The sequence below is a fragment of the Schistocerca gregaria genome, chromosome 2 (genome assembly GCF_023897955.1).
Source record: "Schistocerca gregaria isolate iqSchGreg1 chromosome 2, iqSchGreg1.2, whole genome shotgun sequence".
NCBI lineage: Eukaryota > Metazoa > Arthropoda > Insecta > Orthoptera > Acrididae > Schistocerca > Schistocerca gregaria.
The window spans coordinates 709,957,104-709,975,078 of NC_064921.1; the positions used below are offsets into that span (position 1 = coordinate 709,957,104).

Below are 17,975 nucleotides of genomic sequence, written 5' to 3' on the forward strand. Positions count from 1 at the left end.
ATCAGCTGCAGACTCCCATTCTAGAAATAGCTTTCCAACAGGTGACAGTAGTATTTAGCTCCCATTATCACAGACTGGAACTAAGACTCTTAGCAAATTGAAGCTTCAACCAGAAACCTTGAATACAAGTAGAAACCAAAAAATCTTTCACATGACTTTCCAACTGTTAGTGGTAAAAGAACAGCCACATTAGGTGACTAACCCTTCCCATTCCATGCTATGTTATAAGATTTTCTTCTCTGAATGATACCTACAGCAACCTTCCATTTCGGTAGTATCATTTTTGCCATCCACGACGCTTCGACAGGGATGTGACCAAACGCTAATAAATATTTGAATTTCAGCTGGTCTCTTGACTGCAGACTTCCAGTGTCTCAGACAGTTTAGCACGGATATAATCCTCGTATAACTCCTTTCCTCCTTTCGATTTTGTTGTCAGTCAGTGTAGGTAAACTTTCCATTGAGACACGCTGTCTGATATTATGTGGCCAGATGCAGAGCCTCAGTGCTCTTGAACTTCCACATCGTACAGTTCCTTCTCTACTAATTCGTCGATATTTTTTTGTATTGTCATCCTCATCTTCACCTGTTACAGGAAACCGAGGTTTCGTCTACTGCACTTAATTTCATGAGGATGACGATGTGAAAGACGCTGTTATTAGGTTGCTCTCGTTGAAGACAGAAAATTTCTATATTGGTTATAAATGTAAATTAGTCACAAGGAGGACCACTAATCTAAAGAACCCGAGTATTGATGGTATAGATAGCCACAATAAGAATATTTTCAATATAACATAAAGCAGATATACTGTCGAGACTGATCAGTAAAACCTCGCGAATGGGGAATACGAGAGTTGTGCAGAAAGTAAGTTCCTATCGCTCGCGAAATGGAAACCACGGTGAAAACCAGAAACGTTTTATTTGCAACAGTTAGGTACACCTTCCACCTAGTTCCCTACATAGTCGCTGCTCCAATTTCGTGTTTTGTCGTAGTCTTGTATCAGCTTTCCAATATCCTCGTCATAGAAAGCAGCCGCCTGTGCTTTCGGCCAGTTGTCTGCACTGGTCTGCAGCTTGTTGTCTGTGGAAAATTTTTTCTTCATAGCCAGCGGTTCTTGTGAGCAGAGAAGAGACTCGAGGTGAGCCAATTACGGACTGTAATGTGGATGATCAAACACTTCTCAGCGGAAACGCTGCAGGAGCGTCTTCATTGACCCTGGCATGAAGAAGGAACTGCTTGACAGTTGTGTTATGTGGGCTGCATGACATAGGCGAAATCTCTAAACAGGCCCTCACACTTGGCGGGAGACGCTATTCCCTACGCATATGTACGTGCTCACTGTTCACTCAAAACTGAAAAGAGCGACGCGAGACGATCGACGGGCATACTAGAGATACTGCCCAACACATCTGTGCAAAGTTTTACCGGATTTTCCCAGTGGTTTCCATTTCACGACCGACCGGAACTTACTTTCTGGACAACCCTCGTAGTTTAAAAGTCTTCTGTACCTGTTCCTCAGTAGTGATTAGGCAGTTTTAATACAGAGTGTAAGGAAACGAACTTCCAGTATTTATTGTAGTCAGACCATGGGATTGTGAGCTGAGAACCACCACGCCTGATTAAGCTTGGCAAGCTCATACTGGGTGGTTCAGCTATTCAATTCAGGTGCAAATCTGGCGCTGTACGCTGTATGACGTTATGACATCAACGTTACCATTTGACAAGCCACACCGTGATGCACAGAGTAGCCGTCTAGAAGAGAGACTGTGCTCTGTTAGTGAAACTGTTTTATGCGGACAGCAGCAATTACATCAACATCTACGTACATCTACATGACTGTTCTGCAATTCACAGTTGAGTTGCTGACAGATGGTTCATCGAACCATTTCAAGTTATTTTTCTATTCTTCCACCACAAGATGGCAGTCCCTCTGGGTCTTCATACACTCATTAAGGGCCATCAAACCAGTCTATCTTGCATTTCTAAAAACTAAATTTGCACTTATGCAAACTAATGTCCTTTCACTACATTATTACGTTATCATGCAAAGTAGGTAATCGGATGCTATGTACCGGCATGTACATAATCAGGAGTAGGATGCACGCATCTAGTAATTGTGCTCAGTTCACTTAGGAGACGAGTGGGGAGTTTTGGGCTGAGACGACGCCAACTGCACAACACCAGTCACTGGGAATTGCGGACAGAGTCCTGACCCCTACCTGGCGGCTTTTTTTTGTGATATCGGGTCTCAGGGGCAAGAGCGACAGCCGTTCGCTATTTTTACAATGTCTGGGGGCAGTTTTCTCGCAAAAGACTCATGTTTTGGGTAGGAACGCAACAGATCGGCTCCACGGCTGTGCTATTGTTTGGGACGTTTCGAAGAAATAGTCATCGAGCTCCACGGGATAGCCAACAAAATGGAGCCACACGTCGCACCCCAATTATTATATTCTGTCGGCGCCTGTCGCCAGAATGCTTCCAGCACAAAGTCTTTGTGGACCCAGTGACAGGCTGCTTGACTGTTACGTCAGGAAACGTTTGCAGTCATTGTCGGGAATTGGTGGGAAAAAATGGTATGCGTTCCTAGGTTGACGGAGTTCAATAGTGAGAGTTTAGACGAATTTGTTGTTAGGCGATAATTGGCGAAAACTTTGTTTATCAGAGATGATTAGTTGAGTTATTACACGAGGGAATGGTCGCTTTCTGGGAGTGGGACGGAAGAGAATGGAGAGTTAGTTCCCGGTTGTCCCAGGAGTCAGTCGTGTACTTTGCCATCTGTGCCGCAGAGTAATTTCATTCATATTTCCACTTGTCTGGTCACCTGGACGAACACTTCGTTGTTTTTTTTTACGGCCGCTGTGGCCGAGCGGTTCTAGGCGCTACAGTCTGGAAGGTTCGAATCCTGCCTCGGGCATGGATGTGTGTGATGTCATTAGGTTAGTAAAGTTTAAGTAGTTCTAAGTTCTTGGGCACTGATGGCCTTAGAACTTAAGTCCCATAGTGCTCAGAGCCATTTGAACCATTTGAACTTAGTTTTTTCCTTTCTTTTTTCTTTTCTGTTCTTCTTTTTTTTGCGCCCTTCGATCGCTCTGCAAGGTAGCAGCCATCATCAGCACTCCGCCTTGTGCTATACTGTCGGTAATTTATGCAACTCCAGCCTGTAGGATTTCAGTTGGTTTATCAGCTGCCCAAAATTCGAAATGACGTTTCTGAGTGGCTGTATCCGTAGAATCACTTTGCCGCGGTGCTGTATCCAATTATTCACTTGTTTATCGATGTATACATTACCCCTTCTTTGCTCTTTCTCCTTGTAGTAGAAAAGTACGCTAGATCTCATGCAGTTTCGTTTGTACTAGATCCTTATCAACATCTTGTTTGGTTTACGTTAATATACATGATTGTTCCTTGTATGAACTCATGATCAATTCTGTGTTACGTATAAAGAAAATAAATGTTATTGAACATTTTTAGGATGGCATTTATCTGTCAGTCACACTCACCAGAATCTTTTCTCATCATCAGTTTTGGAGGATAATTTAGATCAACTAATTTAATGAATAAAGTCTATGAGAGGCTGGCCACCACTTGTAGGATTTATGTCAGGGTCATTATAAGACTGCGTTAGACAGCTTGTACACATTCAATATAAATCCACTTGTGTGTGATTTGCATAACATAATGCATTTGCCTCCTAACTTGGTTATCAGTTATGGGTCCCACGATAGCATGTGGATAGTTTCCACCACTATCGGGCAAAACAAGCACTTAAACCTTTCTGTGTGAGCTCTGATTTCTCTCATTTTATTATAACGATTATTTCTTCCAATGGAGGTGGGCGCCAACAAAATATACTCCTGGAATTTGAAATACGAACACCGTGAATTCATTGTCCCAGGAAGGGGAAACTTTATTGACACATTCCTGGGGTCAGATACATAACATGATCACACTGACAGAACCACAGGCACATAGACACAGGCAACAGAGCATGCACAATGTCGGCACTAGTACAGTGCATATCCACCTTTCGCAGCAATGCAGGCTGCTATTCTCCCATGGAGACGATCGTAGAGATGCTGGATGTAGTCCTGTGGAACGGCTTGCCATGCCATTTCCACCTGGCGCCTCAGTTGGACCAGCGTTCGTGCAGGACATGCAGACCACGTGAGACGACGCTTCATCCAGTCCCAAACATGCTCAAGGGGGGACGGATCCGGAGATCTTGCTGGCCAGGGTAGTTGACTTACACCTTCTCGAGCACGTTGGGTGGCACGGGATACATGCGGACTTGCATTGTCCTGCTGGAACAGCAAGTTCCCTTGCCGGTCTAGGAATGGTAGAACGATGGGTTCGATGACGGTTTGGATGTACCGTGTACTATTCAGTGTCCCCTCGACGATAACCAGAGGTGTACGGCAAGTGTAGGAGATCGCTCCCCACACCATGATGCCGGGTGATGGCCCTGTGTGCCTCGGTCGTATGCAGTCCTGATTGTGGCGCTCACCTGCACGGCGCCAAACACGCATACGACCATCATTGGCACCAAGGCAGAAGCGACTCTCATCGTTGAAGACGACACGTCTCCATTCGTCCCTCCATTCACGCCTGTCGCGACACCACTGGAGGCGGGCTGCACGATGTTGGGGCGTGAGTGGAAGACGGCCTAACGGTGTGAGGGACCGTAGCCCAGCTTCATGCAGACGGTTGCAAATGGTCCTCGCCGATACCCCAGGAGCAACAGGGTCCCTAATTTGCTGGGAAGTGGCGGTGCGGTCCCCTACGGCACTGTGTAGGATCCTACGGTCTTGGCGTGCATCCGTGCGTCCCTGCGGTCCGGTCCCAGGTCGACCGGCACGTGCACCTTCCGCCGACCACTGGCGACAACATCGATGTACTGTGGAGACCTCACGCCCCACGTGTTGAGCAATTCGGCGGTACGTCCACCCGGCCTCCCGCATGCCCACCATACGCCCTCGCTCAAAGTCCGTCAACTGCACATACGGTTCACGTCCACGCTGTCGCGGCATGCTACCAGTGTTAAAGACTGCGATGGAGCTCCGTATGCCACGGCAAACTGGCTGACACTGACGGCGGCGGTGCACAAATGCTGCGCAGCTACCGCCATTCGACGGCCAACACCGCGGTTCCTGGTGTGTCCGCTGTGCCGTGCGTGTGATCATTGCTTGTACAGCCCTCTCGCAGTGTCCGGAGCAGGTATGGTGTGTCTGACACACCGGTGTCAATGTGTTCTTTTTTCCATTTCCAGGAGTGTATTTTCGCAATCGGAGGAGAAGGTTGGTGATATAAATGTCACGAGAAGATCCTGCCCTAACGAAAAACGCCTGTGTTTAGTAACTGCCATCTCAATTCATGTATCATGTCCGTGGCATCCTCTCCGCCATTTCTCGAAAATACAGCGCTGCTTTGAGAGAGTATCGCCGAATGAAAGGTCTGAGGGGAGGCCCGGTGTCATTAAGTAATTTAAAGAAGATGATAATGAAATTCGAAAAAATGGAAGAGCGTGGTGTAGCACCTGGAAGAGGAAGGCGTGCTACCTCAGTGGAAGTGATTGATGAGACTGCTGGTGCTGTAACTGAGCAGCATGTGGGCTGGATAGTGTTAATGCTCATGCATTGTCGCGAGAACTGTCAATCCCATGGTCAACGGTACAGAAAGTTTTGTGGTCTATTTTACTGTGGCACCCGTGCAAGATCCAGACGGTGCAGCAACTTAAACCTCATGATCCGCAGCAACGCTGAATTTGGTCTCCGGTTTCTGGCACGGATTGAAGTTGATGTCATTTGGCCGAGTAATATTCTGTGGAGTGACGAGGCACATTTTACACTAAACTATGTAGGGAATACACAGAACTGCTGAAACTGGGCTGCGGTTTAACCGCGTGTTATGCACGAAGAGCTATTGCGCTCTCCGTATGTGACTGTGTGGTGCGGATTCACTAGTGCCTTTGTTAATGGGTATCTCGGTCCGTTATTCTTTGAAGAGAATACACCAACAGAACCTGTCAATTCTACCCTAACGCCTTCATGTTATCGAAAGCTAATCGCACAGCATAGATTCCCACTTCGGAAGAGCACAACTGTGTGGAAACCACTGTTTCCATGCAAGGTGAGGCAGCACGTCATGTCGCTTGCCCAGTGAAAGATCTGCTTAATGTTACCTTCCACAAACATGTCATGTCCAGAGGTTTTTCAGCCGAACGGCCTGCAAGATCACCTGATCTGAATTAATGTGATCTTTCGCTCTGGGGGCATATAAAAGAACGCGTTTACCAAGGACAAATTTGGTCTGTACCTGTTCTGAAGGCCAGTATACAGGAACTCACGTTTGCGAGCTAACATCACAAAGATGTTCGGGTGCACATGTGGTTCTTCTTCGTGGAAATGTCTTGGCTCAAACTCATCTAGGGGCTGAACGACGCTTGTCGCATTACACTCCCTAAATTAGACACTTGTGACCCTTTGGTTAAATTGTCTGGCTGATGACAGTATTAACAGTAATAATAATATCGGGAACTAAATTAGCGACCCAGAAATGATATAGGCCACACAGCTGAGGTTTGGTTAGAAAAATTTTTCTTCAGAAAGCAAACTAATAGCCAAAGTGATCGTATTTAGAGTTACTGTTACACTCGAGCGCGTATGCATTTGACACAGTTCGATCATTCACAATCTCATCGCGAATTACACGTCCAATACTCCACCTCGTTAACTACGCGAAAAGTGAGAGTTCACACCAGGCGCGCGGCTGCTCACCGCTCAGAGACTAAGTCCCGCGATACCACACAACGCGTTTCACTTCCCAGGTACATAAAGACCGACTGTCCGCTTTCGCCTCTCAATCCGAGCTGTACCCTTTGGTGTCTGGATCACAACTGTCCACCTTCCCGTCTTCCGCCGCGTCCCCCGTGTGCCGAATATCGTCGCTCAACTGACTAGGGCAGTTCCCTTTCCTGAAGCCGTCCATCTGTATATTGAGCAAGCAGTAAAGGAAACAAAAGAAAAATTCGGAGTAGGTATTTAAATCCATGGAGAAGAAATAAAAACTTTGAGGTTCGCCGATGACATTGTAATTCTGTCAGAGACAGCAAAGGACTTGGAAGAGCAGTTGAATGGAATGGACAGTGTCTTGAAAGGAAGATATAAGATGAACATCAACAAAAGCAAAACGAGGATAATGGAATTTAGTCGAATTAAATCGGGTGTTGCTGAGGAAATTAGATTAGGAAATAAGGCGCTTAAAGTAGTAAAGTAGTTTTGCTGTTTGGGGAGCAAAACAACTGATGATGGTCAAAGTAGAGAGGATATAAAATGTAGACTGGCAATGGCAAGGAAAGCGTTTCTGAAGAAGAGAAATTTGTTAACATCGAGTATAGATTTAAGTGTCAGGAAGTCGTTTCTGAAAGTATTTGTATGGAGTGTAGCCATGTATGGAAGTGAAACATGGACGATAAATAGTTTGGACAGGAAGAGAATAGAAGCTTTCGAAATGTGGTGCTGCAGAAGAATGCTGAAGATTAGATGGGTAGATCACATAACTAATAGAATTGGGGAGAAGAGGAGTTTGTGGGACAACTTGACAAGAAGAAGGGACCGGTTGGTAGGACATGTTCTGAGGCATCAAGGGATCACAAATTTAGCATTGGAGGGCAGTGTGGAGGGTAAAAATCATAGAGGGAGACCAAGAGATGAATACACTAAGCAGATTCAGAAGGATGTAGGTTGCAGTAAGTACTGGGAGATGAAGAAGCTTGCACAGGATAGAGTAGCATGGAGAGCTGCATCAAACCAGTCTCAGGACTGAAGACCACAACAACAACATATCCCTGGCCACAAACTGCTCATATGGAGTTTCCCTATGACATAGGTTCTCGTCTGTCTCACTCGTACACTACAGCGCCTAGACCTCATTGAGCACAATAGATGCCTGTGAGTTTCCCCATCTAATGGCGAATCTGCGCTCTTTGTGGCACCCTGTCCTGGGCGACAGGGTTTGTTTCACAGTTCCTGAAGGCTGACTCTTTTGGCCATACACTTAAATGAGAGCGAAATGCTCGTTAACTCACGCGTTCCTCAAATTCCACCGGAAATGCTGTGGGCAAGTGTTGATGACGTCGTTTTATGGATTCAATATCTCGTCAACATCTTCCGTGTTCATATTGACCAAATGGTATTAACGGCATTTAATAATAAAGTCAATATTGTGCCTTTCTCACTTGTTTTGACCTTTTCTGATCATGTCCCATTCTTAATCCTTCACATACGGAAACGTTTCTTTATGTCTTTCTTGCATTCACAGCACCAGATCTGCACCTGATGGCCAAAGTTGGAACTAATTGTTTCCTAACTTAAATTGGTTCTGCATTAACGTATTAGTATATCTACCAAGTTCCGCTGCCATACGATAGTCATAGCCCACACTGGACCTCACTGAGTAGCTGTACAATTATAACCACCTGGTACTTTATTCTACTTCATACTTTCGTCAAAAGTAAAGCCTACTGTTTGTTTCTTGCAATTAAAAGCAAAGATTAGTGTAACTGTTTAGCAGTCAAGTTGCAGTTAAGACTATAATTAGTCAAAACGAACATTTCAGTTAACATTAACTGGGTAATGTTATCGCTGTAGCTTTTTTCAAAATATACTACTGCAGTGCATGTAAACCAAAATTAACGTTAACATGTTAATGTGACCACATTGTTCATTTTCACTGTGTTTTATAATCACTTTGTTGAGGCACCACATCTGGGCTTCGATGACGAATACGGGAAGAATGTACAAAAACACTATCCCTGTTTTGGGAAAAATTATGCTGTGAGTCCTGTGCAGCAAAGTATTAGGCATCTTTCTGTAAGCACTCTGCAGATATCCGCTCTGAGTAAGACACTCTACGGGTAAATAAACTATTGCTTCAAGGAAACACGTCTACAGAATTCTTTTCTGCTTTCGTCGCCCTGTAAGAAAGATGGGCAGGGGTGCAGCAGTGCGATTACAGGGACGAAATTGATTTATTCCCTTACAAGTGAGCTAAACCGTATCACCAACAGACCTATTGGGACAAATAAAACGACAAATACAGCACTGCTCTTATACCTTCTGTAAGCGCACTGACAAATGATCACATCCCTCCATTACTGTTTACTAGTATCTTGGATGGCAGACATGAGACTACCACGATCTGAAACGCTCTGACTCACGAACTGCCTTTTCCGACCGGGTCCACAGCATAGTCTTCGTGTCAGCAATGGACAAGAGTGATGTCATTGGATGTCAGCAAACAGGCCGTGACGCGCACTGGCAGCTTCGCGTCGTGGTTCCATGTGAAAAAAGATTGCATGATTCTTTGGCATAACACTATATACGCTTATTGAACATTGATTTCTTGACAGATTTCATCCTCATGCACAACTAAGCGACGGTGGTGAAATATTATATGTTTTTTTTTCAGACACGAATTATCAGCATTATGTTATATGTGCTCATCATACACATTGGGTCTCACCAATGGTAGTTCACATACAGAACTAAGTGGTGATGGTGGTGGTATATTCTACGTTTCTTCACTCACAAACACACACACACACACACACGCACACACACACACACACACACACACACACACACACACACACACACAAACTCACTTGAGCGCGCGGGCGACCAAGTGGTATTGCTAAGCTGACAAATGAACCAAATACAAATAATTTTAACCTGCACTTTATGTGCCTATTCGATACAGGATTCTCCAAATTAGTTTGAAAGTCTATCTCTATACATAAGCCCAAAGTCAGTGTGTTAGGAATGAAACGTCGCTATTAACAAGCCAACATCCTAACATATCGCCCCTCCCCCCCCCCCCCCCCCCCCCCTTCTTTCACAATTGAGGTTCTCCGGTATACAGTTACGCAAGAAATGTGATAAAAAGGAAGACTGGGTTCTCGTCATTAGAGATGGACAAACTATGAGAAGTAATCTTTCTGCACAGTAAGTCTGACAGAAGGTAAGGAATGAAATGGTAACTTCGCTTACAAATAAACGACCTTCATTTGGACATTATGTCACATGTATTTACGTCCTTTTACAACCCCCAGTCTCTGTACTAATCATCGATCCTCTCCAAATGGCTACATTCTACCAGCACTGCTATAAGCAGCATACCTGTCCTTTTTGTACACATGCCATTACTATCCTCCCCAAAATACGTACTTAGGAAGTAAATCTAGCTGTGTGTATCTACTGAAGCTACAGCTACATTGCCTCATTGCCCAATAAACAAGTACACATCACAAAGCCAAGTCTATCTGAAGTGTTTTCGATGCTTGGGATCCGCAATAGGAGATCTGTAAACATACTTGTCTATCACGAACCCACGCCTGTTTTGCATGGTTATAGCTACTCTGCACCACTAAGCACCAACGTAGAGGGAAAAGTTAACTGTGTATAACTGTTAAAGCACCATAAACGGCGTCGTTAGTTTTAGTGGGAGATGCTATTCCCAAGCGAATATTACGTCTCACTGAGGCAACTGTCAATGCGTGATCACCTCGACCTGGTTAATACGTGATGTTTGGGGTAATTTACTCCAACTGCACTTAAGAAGTTAATCTTTTTTTTTTTTGAGTGCTCTGTACTACACAGCACCCACCATTCTTGCTTTATTATTTATAGAGCAATGACGCCATCCCCCGTATTCTTCTGCCAATAAAAACACTATAGACTGCAATTATCTTTAAAGAAAGATGGTGGCGAGTGACATAATACATCGCACTAACCCAACACTAGCACTAAACTGACTTGATGTGTTGTGATAACCAAACTAAGTCTGTTTTACATTAAGGTTAGACAATCAATAGCTGTAGAATGGAACGACGATACTGAAAATTTGTGGCAGACCGTTGTAAGTAGGCTGTTTAGGTTCTTATATTGGTAACGCCACCGCCATGTAGCGCTCTGTATGAAAATCACTGGCTGTGCTGCGTGCAGTCTGTGGCTGGTTTGCATTGTTGTTGGCTATTGTAGGGCAGTTGGATGTTAACAGCGCGTAGCGTTGCGCAGTTGGAGGCGAGCCGCCAGCAGTGATGGATGTGGGAAAGTGAGATGGCGGATTTTTGAGAATGGATAATCTGGAGGTGTGTCCATCAAAAACAGTTCATTTGTAAGAATGGATGTCATGAACTGCTATATATATTATGACTATTAAGGTGAATACATTGTTTGTTCTCTATTAAAATCTTTCATTTGCTAACTATGCCTATCAATAGCTAGTGTCTTCTGTAGCTTGAATCTTTTATTTAGCTGGCAGTAGTGGCGCTCGCTGTATTGCAGTAGTTCGAGTAACGAAGATTTTTGTGAGGTAAGTGATTTGTGAAAGGTATAAATGTTAGTCAGGGCCATTCTTTTGTAGGGATTATTGAAAGTCAGATTGCGTTGCGCTAAAAAAATATTGTGTGTCAGTTTAAGCACAGTCATATATAATTTTTCCAAGGGGACGTTACACCGTGTCTCGAACCCGGACTTCCTGCTTATCGCGAGCTGTCGCCTAACCACTTGGCATCCAGTCATGACTCTGGTACCTGCACTCGTACATGTAATTATGTATCTTATCATCCAGGCGACACATTTTACTTTGCATCGTCTTAATACGGGCAGTGCAATATCGTTAGTCTGTTTTGTACGCACACGACGATTCTAGAACACTAGGTTTCACCTCCAAGCGAGCGCTGCGTTTCACCCAGGCAACTTTATAGAACTAGCGAAGCAAACAAGAGGTATTTTCAGCCAACCTTTAATGTCGAAAGTTGCCTTATCTCGGGACCACTATAATGTATGATGACGTAATGCAGTTTTTTTGCAACATGATGACGTATGGAGCCAGTTGTGTTTGATGCCTGCAAGTAACTGAGAAAACAACGTGTTACACATGAAATTATAGTTTGTTGCCTCTGGATGACTAACCTAAGAACTGTGGAAATGATGAAACAGATTCCAAAATAAGTATTACACAGAGATGTTTGAATGTACTCCCGTCGGTATGAGTGTACGGAATCTGTATCAACAGTAGGGGGCGTATGGTTGTATCGTCGTCTTAGCCCTTTCACATCTGGATACTTCTCTCAGAAATACCTTTATCAACACAATTCTATCCCTTCAAAGAAACCCTTATAAGCAGTCACATGGATGCAGCTCTGTTTTAGACATAGAATCCATGGATTGTAGTAGAATAACTGATGCTCTTTTTCCTCCACCCTTATCACTTTATCATCAATTTCCCTTTACAGATCACAGCTGTTACATCCCGATCAATCTACAGTTACATGTCTACGATATCAGAACTTCACATTCTTGGCTGGATGTAGGTCTGGCGCTAATATGACCACAGTGAGTTCTGAAATAGAAAACGATGCATTCAGGACAGGTTACATTGTTACACGTCTGTGCTACCAGGACGCTAAATTCTCGGAAATGAATAAAACTACTCTTTTTCCAATATACATCTAAAGCTGTAAAGCAGATTTAAAACCGAAGGAATTACTATATTTAGCAATCATCCGTTTGCTAAAGGTGGTTAACCTGCATGTAAACTACGTGGATTCTTACAACATTTCACATTCCGACAACCATAACCACCAGAGCTCTTTCAGGATCTCCACCTAACAAAGGTGACACCTATTTTACTTGCCCATATGTCAGCTAAGGCCCCGTGAGCGAGTGTGTGTGTATGTGTGTATAAACGGATACTCTATAATATTGTTCGCTTTTTGACTAAGTGTCATATCCATAGTGGAACTTTTCCTACCTTAATCACCTTATCTCACACAACTCCCTATAAATGACAGCTACTGCATTCCAGCACAGCGTTACTCTACACACCAATACACCTTCTTGGGGAGAAAACTCCAATGTATGCTCATTCTCCATTGCTGTTCACAGTAACTACAGATTTTTCCGTACACGGTGTGTAAAGTAATTTGCAAGTTTTTCTGCAGTTGCAGGCTGGTTCACATTGAACAGTCTTGCCGTCGCTTACAATAACGTTACCGTCTCCCAGCACAGAAACGTCATGGCTCCCTGTTAGTTAGTCACACATATCCATTTTATAATTTCTTGCATTTGACGATATTGTGACGAACAGTGCTTTGAATTGAGAAAAAAGATGTTTCTTCAGCTATAACACCTCCATGCCGCTAGCATTTAATATGTGTATATTTCAACATGCCTCCACAGGGTCAAACACATAATTCATTCCATAGTTACAAATCATAGTCCCTAGTACGATAATACCATGATTATTAGCCAAGGAAGATGTAACAGTGTCAGAGGTCTTTACAATAACATTACGACCTGCCTTGATAGTTTTCCTCTTGCACACAGAAGTTGTGGCTTGATATTGGATAGTCATACATCCCCGACTTTTTTTAATAAAAATACCACCAAAGTCTATCTTTATATCTACATCCGTAAAGTGTTGACCGTCTGCACGAAGCTGATTCTATAGTCCAGGCACTTGATCCACTAGAACATGTAACTGAACGCCGAGAAACCCCTCTTTATATAACACAGCCACAAGCTTTTCATATTCCCTCGAGGCTATAGCCTCCCCCCCCCCCCCCCATCATATTAGACTGAATAAAATTACTTCAGAAATCAACAAATATATTACTCCAACAGATTCCATCTTTTTTTTAAAAAATAATTATGTAGCAATACAGGTTACAATGTATTTCAAACACATTTTAACAAAAGAGTAAGAGTGGAAAATAGCTTGCTATCTAAACCAATAAGTATCATTTAACTTAAAATAGGCGTCTTATTATTTATTAAAACACATTTTTTTACCCTGAACTCCAAAACAGTTACCAAAAACTATTTTAAGCAGCACTAAATTTTACCAGTTTGTCGGAAGAGGACCCAAACTCTCCTTTTGTTAAGCGATATTCCATTCCCCCCTCCCCCCAATTAGCATCCCCCCTCCCCCCCCCTCCCCCCCCCTTGGCTGGCTTCTAGAATCGCCCCTGAGCTTAAGTTAGTAATAAAATTGGGAAATAGTCTCTTGGCGAGAGGAAATGAAATATTTGTGTGACGAGTGAGATGCCACTAACAAGAAGGGGACACTGGAGCGCCACGAGGCTAACAGCGAGGTAAGCAACTTGAGTACAGGCACCAGCACCGACAAGTATACGACGGAAAAGTACGGCGGGCGCCATGCTGTAACCGCATGACTGTCGCAGTCGACCCAATCATCATGGAACACTCCAGAAGGGTGGTGCAGTGTCCAAAGGCTCCTTATAAACAGGCCAACCACCGACTGAAGTGGGAGAGCAAATCGATAGTTGTCTGGGACACTGCCTCTGTGTCGCTCGGGGTCAAGGTCTGGACGTGTATTATGTGGAACAGGCAGTACTTAGAAAGGTTCACTAGCCTCCGCACAGTAAGACTTGTACTTTTGAAGACAAGAGTAGTCCGATCTAATAAGAGCAGTTCTGCATACTTGTAAATAGTAATTTGTACATAGGGAATGTGTCGGGGTGTACTTTCATGGAATGTATTCCTTCCTACCAATATGTGATTTACATCCAGTTCCCGTCCGAATCCTATCGATTCCGTGCTCTGCACCACTCAATAGTCTACTTTCAGCCAAGGTCGGGGCAACAGCACGCGGCCCACAAGCAGTTCCTCACCGAAGTCTTCGAACGAGGTAAGTTTCCGTGCAGCGGTTTGCGCGTTCTTTCTAACTCCCTCTTCCACTATTAAAGCACATCTATGTGGTGTCATTCCTCTCCTACATCTAATGCATACACTGAAGTCCTACAGCTAACGACACAAATCAAATTTCGATTACTGCCTCTACAGCTTGGCAACCAATTTGACATCAAATAAAACTGTTGATACACACTCCAGTGACAGGCTGGCTCTTGTATACACCTGGGTTGAATTTCCCGAAACTCTCTTACGCTTAGCATTTTCCCCAGTACATAATTACAATTTTATTTTCTTGATGCTAAGTAAAATATAATTACACAGAGTTATTCTCACAATAGTGCTGATTAATTTAAAATGGCACAATAAGCTGTATGGTGGTTGATTCACTTACAATCAATAAAAATATATTTAGCTTGATTTTAGAGAAATATTAATAGTGCCTAAAATTTATTAGTGACGAAGAAAGTGGCACAACACTCTAAAACAAAATTATCTCCCCTTTCTGCTGATGCAGTCAGTTTTCTCGGAAATTTTATGGAATTTAAGTTATAGGTTATTTTAGTTACTAAAATTTGATTGGCAAAAATATCTTAATAAAAATGTAAAATGTTTAATATACAAATAGTGTGTGGCGTGTAGGACTGTATAATAGCAGATGACACCTTGCTATTCCGTGAAGCTGTCTTCGTGGATTAATTAAGCAGACTTCTGATTAAATTTACATAAAATGCATTTCATAAGAGAAATGTGACATCGCTGACAAAAGTGATTATCTCAGCAAATGTGTCGCGCTACGCTCTTTAATCTTGAATCTTCATTGTTACTGTATCCTGTTGGTTATACACGGTGTAACGGGTATAAGTTCTGATATTTTTATATGTGGTACCTTAACATGTGCACAAATCAGTGTATTGGCTGCTTTTTCTGGGTCGAACAGTCTTCATGTAAAAACGTCACAAATTTGCTTCCTGATGTTTCTTGCATGGTCGAAACTGTGCCACTAAATGGACTACGCCTGTCAGTAGAGACTAACCCTTTTGCGTCCGCGCGTCCACATATCAACACCTGACCTGCTCCTCCAGGAAAAATAAGCGTTAATGGCTTGCTCTTGCCACATGTACTTTGCGGTACTACTCTACTTAAAAGCATAAGACTTGTAATAGCTGTAATTATTAGTCTGCAAAAGACGTAAATACGGATGTAATGATGTTCAGTACACCGCCGCCAGTCACTAGTAGAAATACATGTACTTGTACCTGTTACATCCTGTATAATCATTAATTTTACGGGATAAATGTGTTACCATTTTCTCCACATGAATGGTTATCGGTTAATTTGCATCGTATCGATATAAATATGATCTCGAAGTGCTCGGCGTTTTGCACTCTTTCTAAAGAAGTGCTCACTGTTTCCCGATGCGGTTGCTTTGAAAAGAAACCCATAGATTTCTATCCTTATGTTCCCGGCTGCGAGGAAATTTATCAATTTGGACTTGACTCTACTGGAATAACTGTTAACATCTATTAGTAGCTTACCGAAAATGGAAGTAGGCCAATACCATATGCCTTTCTGTACAAAAGTCAAGAAAGTGGAATCTAGGAAGGAATTGGAATTCCGTCTGCTATTAACTGAGCCAGTACTGTTAATTCTTGGGAGTTAGTTTGTATCATTAACTTGTTAACAAAAAACAACATTAAAGAAAATATACAGAGCGTCTGGGTTAGGGGTATACAAAACCATTTTGTGTTTCAGTATCTGTTAAGGCTTATAACTTTGTTTGCTCAGTATTGTGCAAAGGATCTCAAATATTTTAATGTATGTAGGTATTTTTCATTGTGGGCAACATTCCTAGCTCGACAGACATCGAAACGATACTCCACTTCTCGTCATATGGTTATAAGCGTGACAGGTGTTATGGCCTACACTGCGGCGTAGGTAATTAATGCAACACATTTTTTTTCTCAAAGTAGGTTGGATCAGAATTCCTTACACCACATCATCCTCACTCTTCTGGCTACGAAACTCTATTGTTCAACATAATCTCCGTTCAGTGCGATGGCCTTGTGCCACGTTACTAGGTAGGCATGTATGCCCGCATGGTACCACTCTAACGGTCGACGTCGGAGCCAAAGTCTTGCTACATCAATAACTTCTTCATCACCCCTTTCCCTCAGAGTGCATTCTTCATTGGGCCAGTCAGATGGAAGTCGGAAGATTTGAGGTCTGGACTGTGGGATGTATGAGGAAGAACAGTCCAATGAAGTTTTCTGAGCTTCTCTCGGGTGCGCAGACTTGGCTGAGGTCTTGCGTTGTCATGAAAAAGTAGAAGCTCGTTTGCATTTTTGTGGTGACGAGCAGCCTGAAGTAGTTTCTTGAACTTCCTGAGACTAGTACCATACACAATAGAGTACCGCAATACAGCGAGAACATCAAACGAATTACCCCTCAGAGTTGCAGAATGCTGTCGCCATGACTTTGCGGACTGAGAGCGCTGCTTTGAACTTTTGCTTCAGAGGAGAGGTGGTGTTGCGCCATTCCCTGCGTAACACCAGAGCTCCATAGCCCTACTGACATAAAATTTTCTTTGTTTGTCTGTTCTACCTTATATCATTGTAAATATTGTTTGATTGTATTGATAGCACAAGAGTGTTCGATTTTTCCTTTGTAAAATCTTTTATCTCATGGTTTGATTCTATGCATTGTAGTGTATCTCTCATTTAAATTCTTTGTCTGATTTGCAGGGAACAAAACTTAATGTATATAATTGTGATTTTGTTTGGATAATTTTTTGTAGAAATACCACTATGTGTAACTGGTCTATTTTATTTAAAGTGATTGTTTGCTGTTATGTAAACTGTTGACCTTCACTTAGGAGGCCGGCCGGTGTGACCGAGCGGTTCTAGGCGCTACAATCTGGAACCACGCGACCGCTACGGTCGCAGGTTCGAATCCTGCCTCGGGCATGGATGTGTGTGATGTCCTTAGGTTAGTTACGTTTAAGTAGTTCTAAGTTCTAGGGGACTGATGGCCATAGCAGTTAAGTCTCATAGTGCTCAGAGCCAGTTGAACCAGTTCACTTAGGATTCTCAGTTATTTTGTATGCATTTTGTGTTTCACTGCAATAAAAGTTCAGAACTGCCACTTTGAGAGTTATATGTTCATGCTTGCTAAGTGCTTATTTCGCTAATGTAATGAAAGTGCGTTTATTTTGCTCTACTACAGTGGTCAAGATGAAGGCCCCCCCATTGAAAGTAATC

General features: G+C 43.1%; 1 protein-coding gene across 1 annotated transcript in view; it reads right to left on the reverse strand.

Annotated features, from left to right (window-relative positions):
* Positions 1-17,975, reverse strand: part of LOC126335946 (uncharacterized) — a 70,248-nt gene that overhangs the window by 39,510 nt on the left and 12,763 nt on the right. The gene's annotated exons all lie outside the window — the stretch shown is intronic.